Genomic DNA, 25948 nt, shown 5'->3' with positions numbered 1-25948 from the left:
CCACAAGTGTAACAGATAGAGTGAGATATGGGCCTGTCTCTGACCACTAGGCTACTCCAGGGATCTGCTTGCGGCTATGTACTGTTTATTTTGGGTGGTGGGAGGGGGTCAGTGACCACTAGGGGAGTAAGGGGGGGGGGCATGCCTTAATCCCTTCAGTAGTCATTTGGTCATTTAAGGCACCTTGTTGTGACTTAGTTGTGATAAAAACAAAACATCTAAATTGTAGCCCTGGATATTTTTGTTTTGTTCCATTGTGGCAGAAAAACATCCGAGTATTAGGAATGCCTAAATCCCACCCCTAACACACTTCCTTGCGTAGCAAAATGTTTACAAAATAGGTTTCAAAACAGCGATTTCCAAATGCCATTTTGTGCCACTTTTTAACTATTTTCCTATTTCAAAAATGAGTCCCATAATCACAGAAAACTGAGTGTTCGTGGTATATTTTATTCCTTCCACTCTCTATCCCCTGGGTGTGAACATCTCCCAGAATAATCCCAGTGACTTTCTAACCCATAGGTGTCAGAAAATGAAGTTTCCAAAACCGGAGGCTGTTTCTACTGATCTGAAAATGGATTTCCAACTGAGCTACCCACAGCAGCTGAAGAAATGGATTACAAAATTTGAAGGTGAGGAATTGATCTCTTTAATTTGGTTTGTTCTCTTTTCAAATGCTCTGGATGATTCCACTAAAAATGTGCAGAAATGAAAGTATAAATCTGAGATTTTCAGTGCTGGGCTGTACCTAGATACTGACTATATGGACATACATTGACCGAATAATAACCCAGATAAAGTTACCACATCCTTTTTGTTGTCCTAACTTTATCCAGATAGTTACCCAGTTACTAGACTGAATCTTGCCACTAATGAGGTGACTTCTGACTCTTCCGATTCTGAACCTCCAAACCATCCTGGCACTGTGTCGATAATGCCAAGACAGACTGTCCAAATTTCAACGCTATTATTGACCCTGAGATTAGCAAGTTTAGTGTGGGCAGTGGAAGGATAGACTGCTCAGAGTTGTTGCAGTATAGTGACGGGGGTAACATACCAAGAAACTATTATCTATTGGTGAAAATCTGAGAGAGTTCTGACCACAGACAGAAAGACTGAACATATCGGTAGATTTATTTATTTATTTATTTGCTGCACTTGCATCCCACATTTTCCCACCTATTTGCAGGCTCAATGTGGCTTACAAAATGTTATAACATGTACAGATTATAGGATAAGAACTTCAGAATATAGATACAGATGGGTACATAGACTATCAGAGCAATCATATTAACGGAATAGTAATTTTAGAATTGTTACAAATAAGAGTGCATAAGTAAATCATATTGGATTGGAAGTGGATTGAAAGATCAACATAACATAACATAATGATAACAGGACAAGATATAATATTCGGTCGTGAGGATGTAATTAGGATGAACAGATAGGAGGGTTCCTTAATAGTTGTGATTGGAATAATTAGGAAGTCTAATCGTTATGGGGAGTCTTTATTGTACGCCTTTATAAATAAGGTGAAATTAGGCCTTACCTGCTAATTTTCTTTCCTCTAGACCCTCCAGACCGGTCAAGACGCTTGGGTTATGCTCGCCTACCAGCAGAGGGAGACTGAGAACACAAACTTGAAACTATGTACTTATAACCTGTGCCTAGCCATCTATAGCCAGTATACACTTAGCAAAGCAGAGAACAAAAACACAACTCTGAAACTAGAAACCCCTGTACCTGGAAAACCCAAGGACAAGTACCAACAGTGTGCTGAAAACAGACGAGACGTCACAGCGTCCCGCTCTGTAATGTCTTAGAGTCAAAGAATTCTCTCTGACCACACAAACCTTAAGGAATAGTCCTAGCAGAACACGGCTCAAAATACTGCTATCCATATATGCTGCTCAAAATACTGCTATGCCAAGACCCGGCTGAGGAATACTTCTGCGAAAAGAACGGACGGCTGAATACTTCTGCGAAAAGAACGGGCGGGCTCTTGACCGGTCTGGAGGGTCTAGAGGAAAGAAAATTAGCAGGTAAGGCCTAATTTCACCTTCCTCATCAACCCTCCAGACCGGTCAAGACGCTTGGGACGTACCAAAGCAGTATCCCAACTAAGGGCGGGACCCTCGTAAAGCAGAAGACAACACCGCCGCTCCAAACCGAGCATCTTCTTTCGCCTGAACATCAAGTCTGTAATGCTTCACGAAGGAATGGATAGAGGACCACGCCGCAGCCCTGCAAATCTCTTGCGGCGGAATAAAACTACTCTCCGCCCATGAAGCAGCTACTCCCCGCGTAGAATGTGCCTTAAGTAAAGAGGGCACCGGCCGACGCTTCAACAAATAAGCCGAAGCAATAGTCTCCTTCAACCATCTAGCCAGAGTGGCCTTGGAAGCAGCTTCTCCTCTCTTGGGACCTCCAAACAAAACAAACAACCTGTCCGAGGATCGAAAATCTTGTGTTCTGCTCAAATAGGACCGCAACACGCGCCGCACATCCAACTTAGCTAAACGACGCTGCGTGGAATCCCCGGCACGATCACCCAACACTGGCAACGAAATCACCTGATTGACATGAAAGGAAGACACCACCTTAGGAACAAAGGAAGGAACCGTGCGTAAAGTCACTTTCTCTTTGGCAAAGGACAGAAAAGGCTCTCTGCAAGATAAAGCCTGAAGTTCCGAAATCCTACGTGCCGAAGAAACAGCCACCAAAAAGACTGTCTTTAAAGTAAGATCCTTACACGTAATGGAAGGCAAAGGTTCAAACGGAGGCGCCACCAGAGCCTCCAAGACCAGATTTAAATCCCAAGGCGGAACCACCGGACGGCAAGGCGGCCGAAGCAACTTCACTGCCTTCAAGAACCGCCCCACGTCCGGAGAAGCCGCCAAGGATACTCCCCGAACCTTACCTCTAAAACAAGACAAGGCTGCAACCTGCACCTTCAGAGAGGAAAGCGAAAGCCCTCTGTCCAAACCATCCTGAAGAAAATCCAACACCTCAACCGCTGACACGCGCAATGGGGCATAGCCCCGCTCTTGACACCAATTCTCGAAAATGCGCCACACCCGCACATATGCCAAGGAAGTAGACCTCTTACGGGACTGCAACATCGTAGCAATCACCCTGGCCGAGAAACCCTTATGTCTTAAACGGTGCCTTTCAAGAGCCAGGCCGTAAGCAAGAATGGAGAGGGGTCGGCCATCTCGATCGGCCCCTGCACCAATCTCACCCGAGGCCCCAGGGGAATCGGATCCTGCACCAGCAACCGCATCATATCTCCGTACCACGGACGCCGGGGCCAATTGGGCGCTATCAGGACTACTAATCCTGCGTGACGACCGATCCGCTGAACCACACGGCCTACCAGCGGCCACGGCGGGAACACGTAGAGCAACTGCTGAGTCGGCCACGGAAGGACCAACGCGTCGATGCCCTCGGCTCGAGAATCTCTTCGACGACTGAAAAACCGAGGGACCTGCGCATTGGCGGACGACGCCATGAGATCCAACACCGGCCGACCCCACTGCACCACTATCCGCTCGAACACGGAGGGGTGGAGAGCCCACTCTCCGGGATCCAACGTGTGCCTGCTTAGATAATCCGCGCTCACGTTGTCCACCCCTGCCACGTGTCCCGCCGAGAGACTCTGCAGATGTGCCTCTGCCCACACCAGCAACTCTGCCGCCTCTAGTGCTAACCCGGGACTCTTCGTTCCTCCCTGTCGATTCACATATGCCACGGCTGTGGCATTGTCGGACAGAACCCTGACAGCCTTGCCGACTAACAGACAGTGAAAGGACCGAAGAGCCAACCGAATTGCACGTGTCTCCAGACGATTGATGGACCAACACGCCTCCTCCACTGTCCAACGTCCCTGGGCCACCTGTCCCAGACAATGCGCTCCCCAGCCTGACAGACTCGCATCCGTGGTCATCACCACCCACTGAGGAGCGGCCAACGGCATGCCCTTCACTAGGTTCGGAGAATGGAGCCACCAGCTGAGACTGCGACGCACAACCTCCGACAGAGCGAGCCTCTCCTCCAGATCCTGAAGCTGAGGGGACCAACGAGACAACAAAGCACCCTGCAGCTGCCTCATATGCGCTCTGGCCCAAGGAACTACCTCTATCGATGCGGCCATCAGACCCAACACTTGAAGATACTCCCGCGCCGACGGCGCCCTCTGGACTCGGAAAAGACGGATCTGAGCCTGCAGCTTGGACATGCGAGAGGGAGTCAAGAACACCCGGCCTCTCTTCGTGTCGAACCGGACTCCCAGATACTCGAGAGACTGTGACAGCACTAGGTGACTCTTGGCCAGATTGACAACCCAGCCCAGAGATTGCAAAAAGGACACCACCCGACCGGTGACCTCCTCGCTCTCCGCCTTTGATTTGGCCCGAATCAACCAGTCGTCTAGGTACGGGTGCACCAAAATGCCCTGCAAGCGAAGAGCTGCTGCCACCACGACCATCACCTTGGAGAAGGTGCGAGGAGCGGTGGCCAGTCCAAAGGGAAGCGCGCAAAACTGAAAATGTCTCCCCAGCACCACAAAGCGAAGAAAACGCTGATGCGCCTCCAGGATGGGAATGTGCAAGTAAGCTTCCGTCAGATCTAGAGAAGTCAGAAATTCCCCTTCCTGAACCGCTACAATGACTGAGCGTAACGTCTCCATCCGAAAGGAAGGAACCTTTAGGGCTGCATTGACCTTCTTGAGATCCAAAATGGGACGAAAAGCGTCCTCTTTTTTGGGTACCACGAAGTATATGGAATAACATCCCTTTCCTCTCTCTGCTGGAGGAACAGGGACTACAGCCCCTAAAGCTATCAGACGTGACAGAGTATCGCGGACCGCTCTCGCCTTGCGCCTTGAATGACAGGGAGACACTAGGAAGAAGTCGGACAGAGGCCTGTCGAATTCCAGCGCGTACCCGTCTCGGATTATCTGCAGCACCCACTGGTCTGACGTGATCTGGACCCACCTCTGGTAAAACAAGCGTAAGCGAGCCCCCACGCGAACCAGAGACTGGGCCCCCAAACCATCATTGAGAAGGACGGGACGCACCGGCCGCTCCCAAAGAGGAACCTCGCCCTCCACGACGGCCACCGCGAAAGGACTGAGTTCTCTGAAAGAAACGACCCCTAGTCCCACCAGAATACCTACCCGGCCGATACCGCTTTGCTTCCTGAAAACGACAGCGACCCGCGGAACCTCTAGAAGCCTTAGGGCGAAGTTCCGGAAGCCGAGGAACCTTGGCATCAGTAAGACCTCTTACCAACTTATCCAACTCTTCACCAAACAGCAAAGAGCCTTTAAACGGGAGCGAACACAGCTTGGCCTTGGACGCAGCATCCGCCATCCAGCCTCGCAACCACAGGGCCCGACGAGCTGCCACCGCTAGAGACATGTTCTTCGCCGAGGCCCGCAACAAATCATACAGTGCATCCGCCAAAAAGGAGGAACCCAACTCCAACTTAGCCAGATCTTGAGTCAAAGAGCCTCTGTCCCCTGGCGGGCTATCTAAGAGCCGTTCCGCCCAGCGGAAACAAGCCCGCGCCACCAGCCCTCCACAGACCGACGCCTGTAACGCCAGGGCCGACAAATCAAAACTGCGCTTCAGGAAAGTTTCCAATTTCCTGTCCTGAGGGTCTCGCAACGCAGCCCCTCCGTCCACCGGAATCGCCGTGGCCTTAGTCACTGCCGTAACCACGGCATCCACGGTCGGGGGCTTGAGCGAATCTCTATCTTCCTGCGGCAGGGGATAAAGCTTAGCCATGGCCCGAGCCACTTTACACGGCGCCTCCGGCGCCTGCCACTCCTGAGTAATCATTTCCCTCAGATCCGCATTCATAGGGAAAGAACAAGACACCCGTCTGATCCCCTTAACCAACGGATCCTGCTTTCCGGCCTCTAACGGAGCTGCCGCCGGATCAAATTTGAGGGTCGCAGCCACCTGATCAATAAGATCCGACAATTCATCTCGCTGAAAAATGCGCACCACCGAGGGATCCTCCCCAGGCAGCGCAAGCTCCTTATCATATCCAGCCAACGACCCCTCCTCCTCTTCTAGGAGGCTAAAGTCGCCCTCCGAATCCGGGGGGGAAAAACCTTCAAAATCCTCAGACCACTCTACACGTGGTCTCTTCGCGCCAGCCCCCCCCCCGTTCCAAGGCTAAGGGGCTCCGCTCGGGACGGCCCTGCCTGCCAAGCCTGATATAAACTCCAAATGAAATCCGGGGGAAACCCGCTCCTACCTGAGGCATCACCCCCCGAAGGCGCTGGAAATTGGCTGCCCGGCAGTCCTCCGACTCTCCCAGGCCCGTGTAGCGCCGAATCCAAAATGGCGGCGGTTCCCGCCAAAAGCGGAACCGCCGCAGGGCCGCTATTCAAAGGCGCCGTAACCTCCGAGACGCTAGCCGCGGGAACCTCCGCCGCCAACACCGGCGGAACGGAGGATTGAGGCTTAGGTTCCCCACAAAACCGGCAAACGCTCCCCACCGCGTCGACGCCCCGACGCGCACATGACCGGCACCTCAGCGGTTTCCCTGACATTAGCGCAAGCCCAGCTGACCGCCAAACAAGAGCCCCGATTGTAAAAGTCAAGAAACTCACCCGAGCAGGAAAGTCAGCGCCTTACTCAATGCTGAACAGCTCCGAGGCTCCGGAGTGCAGCTCCAATAGCTCTCACCCGTTTGGGTCTGACTTTTTTTTTTTTTTTTTTTTTTTAACTTTACTGCAGCCTTTCATTTGAGCCTTGCTGCTGCTAAAACAATTCGGCACTCAAGGCTGCAGTATACAAACTGCAGCCGAGGCACAAAGCTGCCCAAACGGAGAGCCAGACCGGGGGAGGGACCCGGCCACCCGGGTGTGACACCCCAAAGGGGACAATGACGGGCCCCAGCGGACCCGCAACCCCTAGCACACCAAAGTCTTCCAGGCACAGGGGATCCACCAGAAATAGCCCAGAAACAAAGGAAAACTCTGAAAATTAACTCAAAAACCTATCCAGATCGGGCAAGCTGCACAGGCTGCCTGTCTACCCTCTGCTGAGACTGAGAAAATACTGGCTATAGATGGCTAGGCACAGGTTATAAGTACATAGTTTCAAGTTTGTGTTCTCAGTCTCCCTCTGCTGGTAGGCGAGCATAACCCAAGCGTCTTGACCGGTCTGGAGGGTTGATGAGGAAGTAGGTCTTTAATAATTTGTGGAGTTGTTGCAGTATAGTGACGGGGTAACGTACCAAGAAACTATTATCTATTGGTGAAAATCTGAGAGAATTCTGACCACAGACAGAAAGACTGAACATCTCGGTAGGTGGAGTCCATAAGCCCCATCCAGTCTGCCCATCTCACCTTCCACAGATCTTCAACCATCATTTTGCAAACCCTGAGAGATTCTTTTGTCTTCCACAGATCCACCTTCCTTTCCATGAAAAACTATTTCCTCAGCTTGGTTTATCTTTATGCTTATTAACATTTTTTATACCGCTTAACTTTCACATACTCGTACTGCCACAGGACACTTTTTCCCGCGCCTTGGTAAAAGGAGGGTGAATGTTGAAAATCAGTGATAAAGAGTAACTAGAGCACCAGAGTGAATAAAGTGTAAAGAAAGTGATCAAAATTAACTGAAGCGCCAGAGTAATTCATGTGTGAAAAATGAAAAGAAGCCGTCACAAACCTTTAAAAAGAGTATGAAGAAATCTTGGTGCTATAAAACAAATTAATAATCGAACATAAGACCACACTGGCTTTACTTGCCGCACGGCCATTTCCTGCAGGAAAGAAAGATTAACCCTTTTACACCAGCTTGGTAAAAGAGGTCCTTTATGAACAACCAAATCAAACAATACTTGCAGATGGTCGCGCCAAAATCATGCTTGGGGCTGGTTACATATCTAAGTGGAAATGGCGCTTCAAATAAGACAAATAGTACATCAGATGGAATTGACAGAGACATCCTATATAATAATTCTCACCTCCAACGTTCTAACGTGCCTGGTACCATGGCTCCCTCGGAGGTGGTCTGCTAGGCAGTTTAGAATGCACTGACGTCAGTGATGTCACTGACAGCTGATTCCAAGGCAAGGGGATGGAGTAGTGAAACACGCGGAGCGTGTTTCCCTACTCCTTCCCCTGCCTGGGAAACAGCTGTCAGTGTCCTCCCCCCCTCGGCGCAACACCCAAGCCCCTACCCTGCAAAACCGCGAGCCAGGCAGGGGGAGGAGTAGGGAAACACACGTGTTTCCCTACTCCTCCCCCTGCCTACCAATCAGCTGTCAGTGCCCCCCCCACTCGGCGCAACACCCAAGCCCCTCCGCCCCGGCGTACCACCCATGTCCCTACCCCCCTCAACGCATCACCCAAGACCCTCCCCCCGGCGCATCACCAAAGCCCCTACCCCCCCCCCCCCCTCTGGCACATCAACTCTCTCGCCACCCGCAGCCGCCAATGCTAACGCTGTCCGGCTGCTTCTGCTTCTCCTGTGGAGCAGCAGCGGCAGGTACAAAAAGAAAAAAGCCAAAAAAAGATTTTTAACCTGAAACGCAGCTCTGTAGACAGCCATCTGGCATTGGCTGTCGTCACTGCAGCCGCTCCTCCTCTCCCCTCCACGTCACTGCCCCTGCAGGAAGACCCCGGAGGAGCGCAGCGACGTCAGAGGGGAGAGGAGCGGCTGCAGAGATGACAGCCAATGCCAGATGGCTGTCTACGGAGCCGTGTTTCAGGTTTAAAATCTTTTTTTGGCTTTTTTCTTTTTGTACCGGCCGCTGCTGCTCAACAGGAGACACAGCAGTGGCCGGACAGCGTTAGTATTGGCGGCTGCGGGTAGCGAGGGGGTTGATGTGCCCAAGGGGGGGGGTAGGGGTTGGGTGATGCACTGGGGTGGGGGGTAGGGGTTTGGGTGATGCACCGAGGGGGGAGGGGAGGGTCGCTGGACATGGGTGGCTGGAGGGGGGCAGGGGGAGAGGAGGGTCGCTGGACATGGATGGCTGTGGGGGGGGGGCAGGGAAGAGGGAGGTGGGGAGGGGGTCCTGAGACCAGATGGGTGGCTGCAAGGGGGCAGGGGAGAGGAGGGTCGCTGGACATGGGTAGCTGCAGGAGGAGAGGAGGGTTGCTGGACATGGGTGGCTGCAGGGGGAACAGGGGAGAGAGGAGGGCCGCTGCACATGCGTGGCTGCAGGGGCAGAGGAGGGTTGGTGGGGAGGGGGTCCTGAGACCAGATGGGTGGCTGCAGGGGGGGCAGGGGAGACAGGAAGGACGCTGCAGGGGGGGGGGGATTACCTTGCTAGCGCCCGTTTCTTTGCCTACCGAAACGGGCCTTTTATACTAGTTACAAATAAAGCATAAATCTAAGCCACTATGCCCAGAATCATACTGATGCACTAAAGTAACATATAACCAAATTCAAAGACACTTAGCCACCCACCTGGGGTTATCCTGCAGCAGCTTAAGGGGTCTATCCCCATAGGAGCCAACTTTTGAAAATGATTGGGGGTGCTGACATTTTTTTTTTTTTTTTTTACAGGCAGTGTGTGTCTCCCCCCCCCCATCTTAAAATTATATCTACTGCAGTCTTCACCTGGGCAGTGGCAGCACCACTCATAGGCTGCCTGCAACCTGCACCAGGACTTCTTCCCTTAACAGTCCCACCCCTCAGTCCCCCTGTACTGTGCAAATATAAAGAGATGCAAATTAAAAAAAAATTGACATATTTCAATCACTATACTATAGGTTAACAAATAAAACAAAAAATGGAAAATATGATTATCATTTTAGTGGACTAAATACATTTTTTCAATTAGCTTTCAAAGGCCAAAACCTCTTTCCTCAGGTCAGGACAGTATACTGCTGTTATGGTATTCTATTCTGACACAAGAAAGGAGGGTTTGGTCTCCAAACATTAGTCAAAAATGTATTCAAATTAGTTCAGTAAAGATATCACCTTACTTCCATTTTCTGTATTTATTAACACAGCTACCACACTACTTTATCCTAAACTAAAAATAAAATTCATTTTTTCCTACCTTTGTGGTCTGGCCGTTTACTGTTTCTAATTGTGATGGTCCCAGTCTCTTGTTTCTTCTTTCCTCGATCTTTAACTTCCCCCCTTTCCATCCAGCGTCTACCCCCTCTCTCCCCCCTTTCCTTCCAGCATCTGCCCCCTCCCTTCCCCCTTTCCATCCAGCATCTGCCCCCTCTCTCCTTTCCATCCAGCGTCTGCCCCCTCTCTTCTCTCTTTCCGTCCAGCGTCTATTTTCTCCATCTATGTGTATTTTTTCTCCTCGTCTCCCTTTCCCTCATCTCTGTCAGTATACATCTCCTTCCTCTTTCTTCACTCCCCTCCATCCATATGCAACTCCTTCCTCTCTTCCCTCTCCTCCATCCATGTCCACCATTTTTCCTCTCTCTCCGTCCCTCCATCCATGTTCATCTCACTTCCTCTCTTCCCCTCCATCCATGTCCAGCATTTTTCTTCTCTCCCCTCCATCCATGTGCATCTCCTCCTGTCTTCCCTACCTTCCATCCATGTCCAGCATTTCTCCTCTCTTCCCACCATCCATGTGCATTTCCTCCTGTCCTCCTTTTCCCTCCATCCATGTCCAGCATTTCTCCTCTCCTCTCCATGTGCATCTACTTCCTGTCTTTCCTCCACTCCATGTCCAGCATTTCTCCTCTCTCCCCTCCCCTCCGTCCATGTGCATCTCCTTCCTGTCTTTCCTCGCCTCCATGTCCAGCATTTCTCCTGCCCTCCCCTGCATCCATGTACAGCAACTCTCCTCTCTCCCCTGCCCTCTCCCCCCATCCATATCCAGTAATTCTCCTCTCTCCCCTGCCCTCCCATCCATACTACTACTACTTATCATTTCTATAGCGCTACAAGGCATACGCAGCGCTGTACACCATACACAAAAAGACAGTCCCTGCTCAAAGAGCTTACAATCTAGAACCAGATGCATCCATCATTCTGTGTTCACTGCAGTGTGGCACAGGTGAAGAGTAACCATACCACACATTTATACAGACCCCTGTGGAGGAGTGGCCTAGTGGTTAGGGTGGTGGACTTTGGTCCTGGGGAACTGAGGAACTGAGTTCAATTCCTGGCACAGGCAACTCCTTGTGACTCTGGGCAAGTCACTTAACCCTCCATTGCCCGCCACATTGAGCCTGCCATGAGTGGGAAAGCAAGGGGTACAAATGTAACAAAACAAACTTTCTCCACATACCATGTTCCAAGACATAAAGCAGCTCTGAGGCTCTGTGAGGAGCAATAAATTCTGTGCTTTTTATTCTACATTTCATCCTATTCTCTTTTGAGATTGTATTTCAAAGGAAACACTGTGCATATTTTATTATTTATGGATAGTTCCCTGGTGCAACCACCATTCTTCAAATTATGCTCAGAATACAATGTATAGTCTACTACACAAAGCTCAGGAGCAGCTGGTTCCAATAGTAAACGAATAAGGCTTAATATACCACTCCTATTAAAAGTGCAGCACAAAGACACTAACTCTGCCCAGATCCTTGTTAATGTCTGCCCAAACTTCTGAACAGGCTACTTCTTTTCAAAATGCAAAGTGATTTTTCTACATTCTCTGGCTACAAGAACCATAAACTCTTTTTTTAGCATTTCAATTACAATTTTAAAACAGAGAACAAAAAATGTTTTTCTTGCCATTGCACGATCTCCTTTTGGTTTCTCATCAGTTATGTGTCACAGCAGTTTAAGGTTCAAACGACATTTGACCTTTTTAAACATTTGTAACAGCAGCCAGAGTTAAAACAGAGCACCATTTAATCGGGAAAGACTCAGTGTTTGCAGTCTGTTTGAGTGGTGTAGGCAGGAGTTCAAGGGAAGTACAGCTATATGTAATGAAGACAAGGCAGGAGAAATCTCTCTATATAAAAGGCACCACCAACGTTCTAAATGAAGCCTCCAGCCGGAAGTGTGAAGGGGGAGAGATATCCGGTTTCCCCATGAGTGTCTGCCCCGCCCTCGCTCTCTCTGTAACACAAACAGTGAAGAACAACACATCAAATCGCTCTCTCTGTAACAGTGAAGGACTCAGAGGGGGGAGGGGAGAGAGGGGCAGAGGGCAGGGACAGAGATATCCGGTTTCCCCATGGGTGTCTGCCCCGCCCTCGCTCTCTCTGTAACACAAACAGTGAAGGAAAACACATCAAATCGCTCTCTCTGTAACAGTGAAGGACTCAGAGGGGGGAGGGGAGAGAGGGCAGAGGGCAGGGACAGAGATATCCGGTTTCCCCATGAGTGTCTGCCCCGCCCTCGCTCTCTCTGTAACACAAACAGTGAAGAAAAACACATCAAATCGCTCTCTCTGTAACAGTGAAGGACTCAGAGGGGGGAGGGGAGAGAGGCCAGAGGGCAGGGACACACACACTCCCACATGCACACAGAAGAAAACCTTGCTAGCCCCCGTTTCATTTGCATCAGAAACGGGGCTTTTTTACTAGTTTATTATAAATATTAAGACAAATAATATTCAAATCTGAGTTAATGTAAAACTCAAACAAGGAGACAGAGGTTTAGAACCATGGCCATTAACTGAAAAGAAAAATAAAATAACCCTAAACATGAGCCCTTAGGACACTTTAGTCTAACTTTCAAAGACACATTTTTTCACGAAATAAGAGGCCGACACAAATTAAACTTCTTTCTACCTCCTGTTAGTTTAAAATCTATTACTTTGATTTACCTGACTGAACGGCAGTGAAAGCAGAGCAGAGCAGGCTCGCCTCTTCAGTCTTCTCCTTCCCTCTTTCAACGTCCCGCCCTTGCGTAAACAGGAAATGAGGGCGGGACGCTGAGAGAAGGAAGGAGAAGACTGAAGAGGCGAGCCTGCTCTGCTTTCACTGCCGTTCAGTCAGGTAAAATCAGTTTTAAGCACTGGCTGAGCTGCAGGAAAGCAAGGAGGACAGGTTTCAAAATATTGGGGGTGCTCGAGCACCCACAGCACCCACGGAGTTGGTGCCTATGTCTATCCCCAACACAGCTCAGGTCTGCCTGCACCTGCTTCTTGTGCTCTACACTAGCACCCTCCTCCCACAGACTGAATCATAACTGCCTCTGGGCGAGTCTCCTGCTTTCAAGTTATTCCCAGTGATTTCTAGGTTACTTGGGCCACAGTCCCAGTGGTCCCACAGTTCCTAGAAAGCACTCACAGAACCAACACACAAACCACCAGGATTCTTTATCAGTCCAGACAAATGGGGCAAACAAGTAGGTTAATTCTCTTAAAAATATTGAACAGTGGAACAAAATAGTGCAAATAGCAAACAATAACAGGTAACTGAAATATTGATTAATTATAACACTAACTAAACATGTGATATCTTTAGGGGCCTCCTTCTACCTTAATTTTCCTTGTAAATGTGTTATTAAATATTTGGGTCTTAAGTATTATTTCTACCAGCCTGAACAGTTGAAGGCATTTATAAATATGAAGAAACTTGGTAAACCGTAGGTCTTGATGAATAATAATTGTTAATAAGCTAGGTATACATGCAATGCATATTTCCAATTTAATTTTGTTCTACTTTGTGTAGTCTTCACATTTGCTTAGACTACCCCCCACTAATTGAGGTCTAAAGAAGATAATTTTGTTATTTTCTTGGTAAAAATGTTTTACTTAAATTTATATTTTTCTTTCTGTATTGCTTATTCAAATGTAACTGTATTGTTACATTTGATAAAAAAATTAATAGAGATTAAAATTAAAAAAAAATATTGAACAGTGGAACAAAATAGTGCAAATAGCAAACAATAACAGGTAACTGAAATATTGATTAATTATAACACTAACTAAACATCTGTATACTGCCTAAACAGTACCGGGGAAGATCAGGACATAGAATTCACATAGCCTCAGCTGAAGTGAAAGTCCCACTTTTACTAGCTACTAGCACACACACACACAAAAGAAAACACAGTCTCCCTCCAATACTTCAAAGGTACATTTGGGAACACTGCTATTTAGAAAAAGTGGACAAATGGGAAAAGAGCAGCACCTGTCACGTAATAAATAATGCATAAGGCTGATGTCACATAATGGCACAAATTGGGCAACTAATGAAAAGAATAGCACATATCTCATATAAAAACACACACAAAAAACTAGCATATTATCCAGTCAATATCACACTAATTATGCAGTGTTTTCTCATTATTATGGTTACTTAAAGGGTGGGGGGACGGAGTGAAAAAAGGAGTGTTTGGGGGTGGGAATATGGTTGTTTATATGACTGGATTCATATGTTTTTGTGGATTTGGCATTAAAATGAATACAAACAGGCTTATTTTCAAAAGAGAAGGGCGCCAATCTTTCGACACAAATCGGGAGATGGGTGTCCTCTCAGGGTCGCCCAAATCGGCATAATCGAAAGCCGATTTTGGGCGCCCTCAACTGCTTCCCATCGCGGGGACGACCAAAGTTCACGGGGGCGTGTCGGAAGCATAGTGAAAGCGGGACTGTGGCGTGCTTAACACATGGGCGTCCTCGGCCGATAATGGAAAAAAGGACGCCCCTGACGAGCACTTAGCCGACTTTGTTTTCTTGCAACCAAGCCTCAAAAAGGTGCCCGAACTGACCAGATGACCACCGGAGGGAATCGGGGATGACCTCCCCTTACTCCCCCAGTGGTCACTAACCCCTCCCACCCTCAAAAAACAACTTTAAAAATATTTTTTGCCAGCCTCTATGCTAGCCTCAAATGTCATACCCATCTCCATTACAGCAGTATGCAGGTCCCTGGAGCAGTTTCAGTGGGTGCAGTGCACTTCAGGCAGGCGGACCCAGGCCCATCCCCCCCTACCTGCTACACTTGTGGTGGTAAATGTGAGCCCTCCAAAACCCACCACAAACCCACTGTACTCACATCTAGGTGCCCCCTTCATCCCTAAGGGCTATGGTAGTGGTGTACAGTTGTGGGGAGTGGGTTTGGGGGTAAGGGAGCTTTGCACCTGGGAGCTTTTTCTGAAGTCCACTGCAGTGCCCCCTAGGGTGCCCGGTTGGTGTCCTGGCATGTCAGGGTGACCAGTGCACTACAAATGCTGGCTCCTCTTATGACCAAATGGCTTGGATTTGGTCATTTCTGAGATGGGCGTCCTCGGTTTCCATTGTCGCTGAAAACCAGGGACGACCATCTCTAAGGACGACCACCTCTAAGGTCGACCTAAATGTTGAGATTTGGGCGTCCTCTACCATATTATGGAAATGGAAGATAGCTCCCATCTTGTTTCGATAATACAGGTTTCCCTGCCCCTTCGCGAAGACGTCCTGCAAGGATGCCCTCAGGAAAACTTGGGCGCCCCGTTAGATTATGCCCCTCAAAATGATTTATGTTTCAACAATTTTATTGATGATCCTTCAAAATGAATCATTAGGCAACAATTTGCTAACAATCCTTCAAAATACAAATAAAGTGATAATTGGAACATCGGAAGTTAACATTTTCTACTCCCACTCTCCTAACCCCCTCCCCCTCCCCTCCAAATTGAGCTTCAACAACTTTAATTATACAACAGTTTAAGGAACTGACAAGCTCAGAATATATTAAGTTGGGAAGGGATAGTCAGAGCTGGCTACCCAAAAACAGTCAGTGTCCATAAGCCCAACCCAAGTTTATGGTAGCATACCCCCCCTCCTATACCACCCCTAAGATCAATACCCCCTCCCCCCCAAGATAATACTAAGAACCAGGCTGATGAAGCCCGGATCACAAAAGATGTTGACAGTAGAAAAAGGAGATAGGAAACCCTTGCTCAGCCCCACCCTCCACCTAACCCACCAGGCAACAATCCAGAACAAGGACACCTATTGTGAAAATACCTTCCGAACCTCCTGTACGTGCCTATCGGAAAAGATTCAATAAACCCTCCCCTAGAGTTCTCCAGCCCCCCCACTCCATGTTATACCTTCTAACTCTATCTAATTGTAGTGAGGAAATCTTATTCCCTCCATAGTTACCCACCCTCATTCAGAGCCTGATAATTCACCAAGTTGGTTAAGAATAAAGCTGCGGGTCTGAGGTGCTACAGCTTGAATATACCTCTCCCAAGTTAAATAAAATTGTCGTTGTAATTTAAATTTGAAGTGTGAGTCTCGAAGTTGCACCATTGCCAATAAGAAGGAGCCTCAGGCTTTATCCAATTTACTAAAATGCATTATTTACCTATTAGGAATGCTTTATGAACTAATAAGGTTTGATGGACAGTAGCCGCCCTCAAAGGGGACAACAACTCCCAACAGAACACTTTCCGGCAAAACCAATATCTTCCGCCCCCTAATTCTCTCCAGAAAACGAATCATTTTTAACGAAAAAGCTTTGATCGCTGGTCAGGCCCATATAGCATGATAAAAAGTGCTCATAGGTCCTCTACATCGAATACATTGGGGCGAGTCTGCTCCACCCATTTTATGCAACCTTGATCGAGAGGTATAAGCTCTAAAAATCACTCTACCCTGACACTCTCTAAGTTCAGCACTACTTGTCCTACTTGGGATTTGGCTCATGCTTCCCACCAAAATTCTTGTTGTGATCAGTTTCTGTAGGTCCTCCGACCATCGCAGAGCGAGAGGAACTAATTCCCTCTGAGGGCAGCTCAGCAATAGTCTTTTGTGAAGCATTGATATCGAAATAGCTTCGTTGGTGGCCATTTCATTAAGCTCATGAATGCCCCTCAAAATGATTTAAGCATAAAAACTGCTGACTGCCGTGGGCTGAATATGGGCTGGATAATGTCACGTTCTTACTTTATAACAGCTGTACCATCAGTTCTGCCCAAAGCAACGACCTTGCTTTGTCGATTGTCACTCCTATTTGAGTATAACCTGAAGAAGGAATGGGTGATAAGGCAAAGCTTGTTTTATTTTGCTGCATTGCACCCTGGAAGTCATGTGTTTCCTATGTCATAAGCTTATTCCTGGAATAAGCAGCAGAAAATCTTTTACTCTTTTGGGATCTTGCCAGGTACTTGTGATCTGGATTCACCACTGTTGGAAACAGGATACTGGCCATGATGGACCTTCAGTCTTTCTCTGGATGGCAGTTCTTATGTATGAATGTACTTATGAGATCATTGAAGGACATTTTTATAATTCAAAATCTCTAACATTTCTCTATTTTTTTTTTACAAAGTAAAATCACATCCTGCAGGAATGGGTAAGTTTTATTCAGTTAACAACTTATATATTTTAGGGGTGGGCAATTAATGCGTTAATAACACTATAAATGCATTAATATTTTAACGCATACCATGTTGTTTGATGCTGCCTGTTTTTTTTAATGCTGACCCAACCCTCCCCCACGCTTACCTCTACAGCAGGACTCGGGATTTTTTCTCCTTCCTCGGAACTGCCTCAAACTCCTTCGCTTCCCCTGCACGGACAGGCAGTGCCGTAGCGCGGGTGCCTGACACCCGGGGCGGGTCGCCGCTGCGCACCCCCCCGGGTGCAGGCACGGCCCCCCCTCCGGAGCGCACGGCGCCCCCCCCCCCCCGAAATGAAGCCTACCTTGTAGCGGGAGGGACGATCCGCCCCCAGTGCACGTCATTGGGAGCTGCATCGGCTCTGCTGCTTCCCTGCTTTCTCTGCCCCGGAACAGGAAGTAACCTGTTCCGGGGCAGTAAAGAGCAGGGAACCAGCAAGCAGACATCCCCCCCAGCGCGGGCACCCGGGGTGGACCGCCCCACTGCCCCCCCTTCCTACGCCACTGCGGACAGGCTCTGCAGATACTTGAGCTGCATGGTGCATGAAGTTGGGGAAAGTCTCTTGAGACTTGAAACTGCGAGACTTCCCCAAATTTCTGCACTGTGTGACTCAAGTATCTGCTGAGCCCAATCACTGTGCAGGGCGAGACAAGGAGTTTGAGGCAACGCTGAGTCTGAGCCCTGCTGTACAAGTCAATGTAGGGATTGGGGAAGAGAAACTTGGTGAAGGCTGTTTGAATCTTTATTCTTTAAAGCCCAAAATGCTGAGATTTAGCGCACTTAATTGCATGATTGATCACTATTAAAATATTTAATCATTGTCCACCCCTAATATATTTTTTATATCATTGTACTTATTTCTCTTATCTGAGATTTGATCATTGTTCATCATTATTTTAATGCAGATTGGTGGATGGAATGTGGCAGATATACAGGTAACTGAATCTGATATATAACTTATTATACCAAATCATCAAATCCACTAATGTGTCCTTTGAGTGTGATTTCGCTATTAACCTACAAATGCACTCGATCTGCAGCCCCTCCTTACCTCTCTACCCTCATCTCCCCTTACGTTCCTACCCGTAACCTCTGCTCTCAAGACAAATCCCTCCTCTCAGTACCCTTCTCCACCACCGCCAACTCCAGGCTCCGCCCTTTCTGCCTCGCCTCACCTCATGCCTTTAACTGCTCATGTCCATTTGTTCCTCTTGATCTGGTATAGCAGCTGGGGAAGCTGGCAGACTCTCTTCCCATTCCATGTCACTTCTCCCTTCACTACTACCTTCCCCGCCTCCTCCATTCCCTAAAGTCTTTTGGACGACAGGCCTCCCTTCCTCACAGGTGGCAGGGATTATATACTGATTCTTTACCCAGGGAAATTGGTCTTCCGGGCTCTTGCTCCCCCTGCTGGCTAAAGGCATCTCTGACATTCCCCTACTGCAACTGAGGGGCCCCATTCCCGAGGAAGGAATCCCTACCGGGTTTTGATTCCCACCCCCCCCCCCCCTCTCTGATGGATTCTGGGTAAGGTAGTTCTGGCTCATAAGGCTTCCCGGGAGGCATAAGGGACCTCGTCCTATTACATACACCCTCCCTCAAAATATTGCGACTCCCGGCCTCTATAGAGGACTTTGCCGAGGAGTCTGCAATTCTTGATAGGGCATCTGCATTACCGTGAAGCTTTCCTGCCCTATGCTGTACATTGAAAGAGAATGCCTGTAATGCCAAATACCATCTGGTCAGTCGGGCGTTCTGCCCCTGCATCTGCTTTAACCATTTTAAGGGAGCATGGTCAGTAATCAAGGTAAAAAGGCTCCCTTGTAAATAGTACTTCAGGGAGTCCACTGCCCATTTTATCGCCAGGCACTCCTTTTCTATGACAGCCTAGTGCTGCTCTGCTGGATTCAATTTTCGGCTTAAGAAGAGAATGGGGTGTTCTTCCCCTTGGAGTTCTTGAGATAGCACAGCCCCCAATCCTGTTTCAGAGGCATCCGTCTGCAATATGAACGCCTTTTCAAAATCTATCCCTTTTAGGACAGGCTCTGTACATAAAATGGCCTTTAAATCCTGAAACTCTTGTTCCCCTCTCTCTGTCCATCTTAAGCTGTTGGGATGTATCTTCCTCAGCATATCTGTCAGTGCGAATAAACCTACTATAACCCCTAAGGGGTTAAATAATTTACCTGAGACCGGAGAGGCTAGGAAAGTGCTCCGGTGCACCTTCCCAGCGGTTTTTGTTTTTTAATAATGGGGCCATTTTAAAAGTAGCGCTGCATGCGCAAGAAATAGTGAGGAGCCGGGTGCAGAGGTGAAGGCATGAGCCTGATGCTGGCTCGTGGACAGAGCTAAGCAGGGGGCTCGTGCCAGAAAGAAAAAGAAGATTTTTGGGCTATAGGACACAAAAGGTACTGTTTCACGTATAAATTTAAAAAGCTGCTTATTTGTATATGTGTAGAAAGTGTCCATTTTAATTTTAAAATGTTGTAATTGTGTACTGGGGGCTTTATGTGAGTGCAGGGGCTCGGGCTGGGCTCGTGCTGTGTATGACATAAAGAGTTCCAAATGTTACTGTTAGGCAGTTGGGAGGTCAGATCTGATGCTGACCGGACCTGTAGTAGTGGTCTCTGCTCAGCTGTGTGAAAAAAAATCAGTTTAAAAACTGATAATTTGGGTTTTGTGAGTTGCTTGTGTACTGAGTGTGATTTAAATTAAGTAATGAATAAGTTTTAAAAGCCTCGCGGTGTTTTTATGGCTTTAGAGCGGTGACTGAAGCTGAGTGCCAAGGTGGAAGCTTTAATATTGCAAATAGGTGATAACTCTGACAAGCATTGACAAATTGATAAGCTGAGAACGCTTCTTCGTTTACCAATTCGTCACACTGTATGTTTATGGCAGATGTGACAGTAAAAGTACTCTTTCATTTCTGATATGTGGAAAAGGGGTTTTGGGAGAGACTTGTGAGTGGAAGAAAACCCTGCATATTTAAAAATAAATTACTTTGAAGAGAAAAGAAAGTAATTATATTGATCTAACATTTCAGTGAATGTAGAGCAACTGAGAGAAGTTCTGAATAGAGAACTTCAAGTTTTCTGAAGTTGCTTAGAAGTCTCAGTAGCTCAGATCACACTATTTTCAGAGCCAAGAGGGTTTTTTTTTTTTTTAGGAAAGATAGAAATGCAGTGACAATGATAGACAAGGAAAGAAGGAAGAGATGCCCAGAGAAAACACAGCCAAAGGATAGGGATAACCAGGGATTTAGCCAGCACAAGCCTTAGCTGTCTATGGGCCAATGGAGAGAGGGGTGAGTGTTTAAGAGTAAGTGGTTATTCCCAAAGTTAAAAATTGTTGTTCTAATTTACTGGCAAAACAAACAAAGAAAGTTGATTGAAATGCTATTTAAAGGGCTGTCTATTCTGAAAAGAAAATGGGAGATGTTGCTTTAGCATTAAATATAATTCACTAGTAAAAAAGGCCCATTTCTGACACAAATGAAACGGGCGCTAGCAAGGTCTTCCTCGGAGTGTGTATGTTTGGGAGAGTGTATGTGAGTGACTGTTTGAGAGTCAGAGTGAAAGTGTTAGTGTGTGAGAGAGAGAGTGAGTCTGGGTGTGAGTGTGTTTGTGAGAGAGTGTGTGTGTGAGAATGAGAGTGTGTGCAAGTGTGTATGTGAGACACAGTGTGAGAGAGAGTGTGTGTGTGTGGGCGAGAGAGAGAGTGTGTGTGAGACACAGATTCTCTGTGAGAGTGAGTGTATGAGACCAAGCGAGTGTGTGAGTGACTGTGTGGCACATAGAGAGTGAATGTGATACAGTGTGAGACAGAGTGTGTGAGAGTGAGAGTCAGAAAGACATTGTATATGAGAGAGAGAGTGTGAGCCCTGCCCTCCCAATCCATGCCCATCTGTCCCCTGCCCCCTCCATTAATCCTTTTCCAGCAGTTCCCCTCTCTCCCTGAGCCCTGCCCTCCCAATCCATGCCCATCCATGCTCCTCTGTCACCTGTCCCCTCCATTCATCCCTATCCAGCAATTCCCCTCTCTCCCTGAGGCCTGCCCTGCAATCCATATCCATCCATGCCCATCTGTCTGTCCCGTCCCGGGCTCTTACCTGGCGGCCCGCAGTAGGAGGCGGGGACCTGCGGCGGCCGCGGGATCCGGGGCGGCGAGGAGGAGCCGCCGACAGGGCCGGCGCTGCCGCGGGCCGCTCCGAGGCCGGCGATCCGCGGGAGTAAGCGCCGGCCTCGGAGAAGGAGATACGCTGGCCAAGATGGCGGCGCCGGCGTCGTCATCCTCCTCGTTGGAGCGATCCGGCGAAGCAGCACCGCCCACTCGCGCCGGATTGGCGCAGCGACCAGGAGACTCCGCCCGCCGGGCAGGTGGGCCAATCCAGGCCTCCTCTGCCTGCCTGGGCCAAGGGGATTGGCTCCAGCTGTTGGGAGGGGAAGGACGGGCGGGGGATTTAAACCACGAAACGGAAGGGGTCCAGTGCTTCCGTTTCGTTCGTCAGAAGCCGAGACAGTGGATTCCGGGGTGTTGCCAACTCCAGAGACTGTGTTCTTCTCCTGCTAGCCGTCCTTGCTAGCCAACTCCAGAGACTGTGTCTTCTTCAGCTAGCCGTCCTTGCTAGCCAACTCCAGAGACTGTGTTCCTCTTCAGCTAGCCGCCCTGCTAGCCCTCCTGCGGAGACAGGGGTTCTTGCTAGCCGTCCTGCTAGCCCTCATTCAGAGACTGTGACTTTTGCTAGCCGTCCGGCTAGCCATCTTCCATAGACGGTGCTACGTGCTGGCCGTCCTTGCCAGCTATCCTCCAGCGACTGTTCCCTCTCGGAGTGCTAGCCGCCTCTGCTAGTCCTCCCTTAAAGACTGCGTTCTGACTACCCGCCAGGTCAGCCGTCACCCCGCGGTTCCAGCAGTCCTGCTGGCCGCCTGCAGCTGAGGGCTCAACCCTCGGTGGTCGCCGCGGGTGAAGATTCGGGGTGCTCGGCTGTCCTCTGGGGCCTTGCGGGGCCTTAGGGAACCTGAGGGCTCACCAACAGAAAAACAACAGAAACAGGACACTGTCCCCTCCATTCATCCCTATCCAGCAATTCCCCTCTCTCCATGAGCCCTGCCCTCCCAATCCATGCCCATCCATGCTCCTCTGTCCCCTGCCCCCTCCATTCATCCCTTTCCAGCAATTCCCCTCTCTCCCTGAGCCCTGCCCTCCCAATCCATGCCCATCCATGCTCCTCTGTCACCTGGCCCCTCCATTCATTCCTATCCAGCAATTCCCCTCTCTCCCTGAGGCCTGCCCTGCAATCCATATCCATCCATGCCCATCTGTCCCCTCCATTCATCCCTATCCAGCAATTCCCCTCTCTCCCTGAGTCCTGCCCTCCCAATCCATGCCCATCCATGCTCCTCTGTCCCCTGCCGCCTCCATTCATCCTTTTCCAGCAAGTCCCCTCTCTCCCTTCCATGACCCCCCCTCGCATCCATGCTCCTCTCTCTCCCATGTCCCAGCCTGGGCCGCCCTCTTCCCCCCCCCTTCGCATCCATGCTGTCGTTTCTCCCCTGCCCTCCCGCTCCCATTGTTCTTCTTTACTGGCCACCCTCTTCTCTCCCCCCAACATCCCTTTTTGGTTTTTTTTCTTCTTTTTAAATTTACCTCCGTGGCGGTTCCGGCAGCGAAGCGTCAGGGAAGGAGGCGGCGCTCCCGACATCTAGCTTTCCCTTCGCTGTGTTCCGCCTTCTTTTGACGTCATCCTTGACGTCAGAAGAAGGCGGAACACAGCGAAGGGAAGGCTAGACGTCGGGAGCGCCGCCTCCTTCCCTGACGCTTCACTGCCGGACTTGTTTGGTTTTTTTTTTTCCGCCCTCGACGTCATGATGTTTGACGCGAGGGTGGGGCAGAGACGGCTGGCTGGCTTGAAGGCTTCACACCACGAATCCACGAACCCTTCAGCCTGGGAGTGACGTCAGATGGCTTCATGGCTTCAGAACGTTGTCCTCAGAACGTTGAGGGTGCGTTTTATTATATTAGATGTTGGAACTGTTATTATACTTATGAGTAGAAACACTGGTAATCAAGGAGGTTAATAGAACGGAAAACTGAGCCAGGAAGGAGATAGATTGGCTGTTTGGAAGGGAGGGGAGAAGTCTCATTCTTGAGGTGATCTACTAGGAGTAGCCCGCCACAGGCAAGCTGCGGATGGGCAATCCTCGCAAGAGGATGTATAAGAATACAAGGGATAATAGAGGGGGAGGGCAGGGGAGGGATGGGTTGGAAGGTAGGGGTGAGGAATTAGTTGGAGGGTATCAGCGGGTAGGAAGGGGGGGAGGGCAGAAGATAGGGCTGACTTCGACTCTGTGCGATCACACACTGAGATACAGGCAAAAACAGGAGGGGGCGGTCCTTCAACCCCCCAGGGCGATGAGATCTACTAGTAGGAGGTACAGGGTGGGGTTAGAGGCTGGGCTGACCCCTCCCACAACGGATAAGATGGAATACATAAGAGAGAAAGTCTCAAAGGGAGAGGGATGAGACCACTAAGATTTATATCATGGAATGTGGGAGGGGTTACGTCCACGATTAAACGGCAGAAAATTTTACAGCTCTTGAATAGACAAAAGGCTGATATAGTATTTCTCCAAGAGACCCACCTGTCCTCAGTGGAACATGCCAAATTTAAAAGATGGTGGGTGAGCCAGATACTAGAAGTGCCAGCTCAAAACCGAAAAGCAGGAGTGCTGATACTTTTTTTTTTTTTCAATTTTTTTATTAATGAATAATTGCATATCACAAATGACAGCCAAATACTTTAGCTCCAATACAACTTAACCAACAGTTTAGACAATTTGGTAAAATAACATCAATTTCTTTTTCCTTAATACAGAAAATAAACGCTCTTCAATAGAATGTGATAGTCATTACATAAACATGACATAAATATTCCAAACATCCAATTACATCAGATACTTTTTGATCCCCTAATCTTCCCTTATCCCCCCTCCCCCCCACCCATCATCGGTACACATCATAGCCTCATTAAATTCCTTTCCATTGTTCATACACATGCCATATTTTTTGGAATTGTTGTATTTGCCCTTTACGGATAGCTGTCAACTTTGACATTTGATAAAGATGGTGCAGTCTACCTTTTATTATCTGCATTTTGGGGACTTCCTTCTGTCTCCAGGCTTGAGCTAGCGCTATTTTAGCTGCTCCCAGGAGATGGATAACCAGCTTATGGCTATGTATAGGGGTCTTCCCTGGGCGTGCATTCAGTAGGCAGTATTGGGCTTGAGCTGGGTATTTTATCTTTAACATGTCATATATCATGTCTAGAATCTCGGTCCAAAACCCCTGAACCCGGGGACAATCCCACCAGATGTGCCAAAATGTCCCTCGTCCCCCACATTCTCTCCAGCAGTCTGTTGTAATCTGTGGATAGATTTTATGTAATCGCATCGGCGTATAATACCATCTATACAAAATTTTATATCCGTTTTCTGCCAGTGGCTGGGCAACGGTCAGTTTCAACAGATGTCTATACCAGGGGCGTATCTGAACTGCGGCGGTAGGGGGGGCCAGGGCCAGAGTGAGGGGGCACATTATAGCCCCCCCCCCCGCCGCCGCCATTGCCGATCCCCCTCCCCCCAGCCGCTGCCATTGCCAACCCTCCCCCTCCGTTGCTCGCCTCCTCCTGCCGCTGCTGGCTGCCTTTGGTCCTTTCATTTTTCCATTGAAGCTGGCGCCGACGAAAAAGTTTCTTTTGAATCTGACGTCGCTGCACGTTGCACGTTGTACGTGCAGGACGTCAGACTCAGAAACAATTTCTGAGTCTGACGTCCTGCACGTACAACGTGCAGCGACGTCAGACTCAAAAGAAACTTTCGTCGGCGCCAGCTTCAATGGAAAAATTAAAGGACCAAAGGCAGCCGGCAGCGGCAGGAGGACGCGGACCTCGGCTGGCGGGGGTTGGGGTCCCCCGCCAGTGAAGGTAGGCGAGCAACGGAGGGGGAGGGTTGGCAGCGGTAGGGGGGGTCCAGGGCGAAATCTGCGGGGGCCCAGGCCCCTGAGGCCCCATGCAGATACGCCCCTGGTCTATACCCAGCCGCCCACCATTCCTCCGAGTACTGTGCCTGCAGATCTTCCTCCCATTGTCTCGTATAAAAGCCTTGGGGCGACGAGAGGAGGAGCAGTGCTCTATATAAGCGTGTTATGCTACCTTTCCCATCCCCTCTCATTGCTTGCTCCAACCCTGTCTCAGTCAGTTCTAGTTCATCCCTGGCCCGTCTCAAAATGTAGCTCCTTAAGCAGACATAAAATACCAGGTCCCTTTCCTCTAGATCAAACTCTTCCTGCAAGTCTTCAAAGGTTTTTATTTCTCCATTACTCCATAGCTGTCCCAGTCTATCAAGCCCTTTCTTGGCCCATATTAAATACGTTCTCTCTTCCGCTCCAAGGGGGAAGCCCGGTGCACCTCGTATAGCCATCTGTAGAAAGTACTTTCTATCTGGAAACACCTTTCTCCTAACTTGGAGCCATGTATTTAGTAAGTGTTTGAGACCCATCGGGACTTTCCCTGCTGCTGCTAAGATCTCTCTTCCCGAGCCCCATAGTATGTCCCTCAAGTGTCGGGTCCCCAGCCACGCTCTTTCCCAGTGTAGCCACTTCTTGTTGTTCATTGAATCCCACCCTGCTAGAATCCTGAGTTGTGCTGC

The 25948-nt window shown here is 49.1% G+C and overlaps 1 pseudogene; it reads left to right on the top strand.

Annotated features, from left to right (window-relative positions):
* LOC115459656 overlaps positions 1-25948 on the top strand; it is a 65545-nt pseudogene that overhangs the window by 19946 nt on the left and 19651 nt on the right.

The sequence above is a fragment of the Microcaecilia unicolor genome, unplaced genomic scaffold (genome assembly GCF_901765095.1).
Source record: "Microcaecilia unicolor unplaced genomic scaffold, aMicUni1.1, whole genome shotgun sequence".
Taxonomy (NCBI): domain Eukaryota; kingdom Metazoa; phylum Chordata; class Amphibia; order Gymnophiona; family Siphonopidae; genus Microcaecilia; species Microcaecilia unicolor.
The sequence above is the reverse complement of the archived record's forward strand: the minus strand, read 5'-3'. Positions and strand labels throughout refer to the sequence as shown.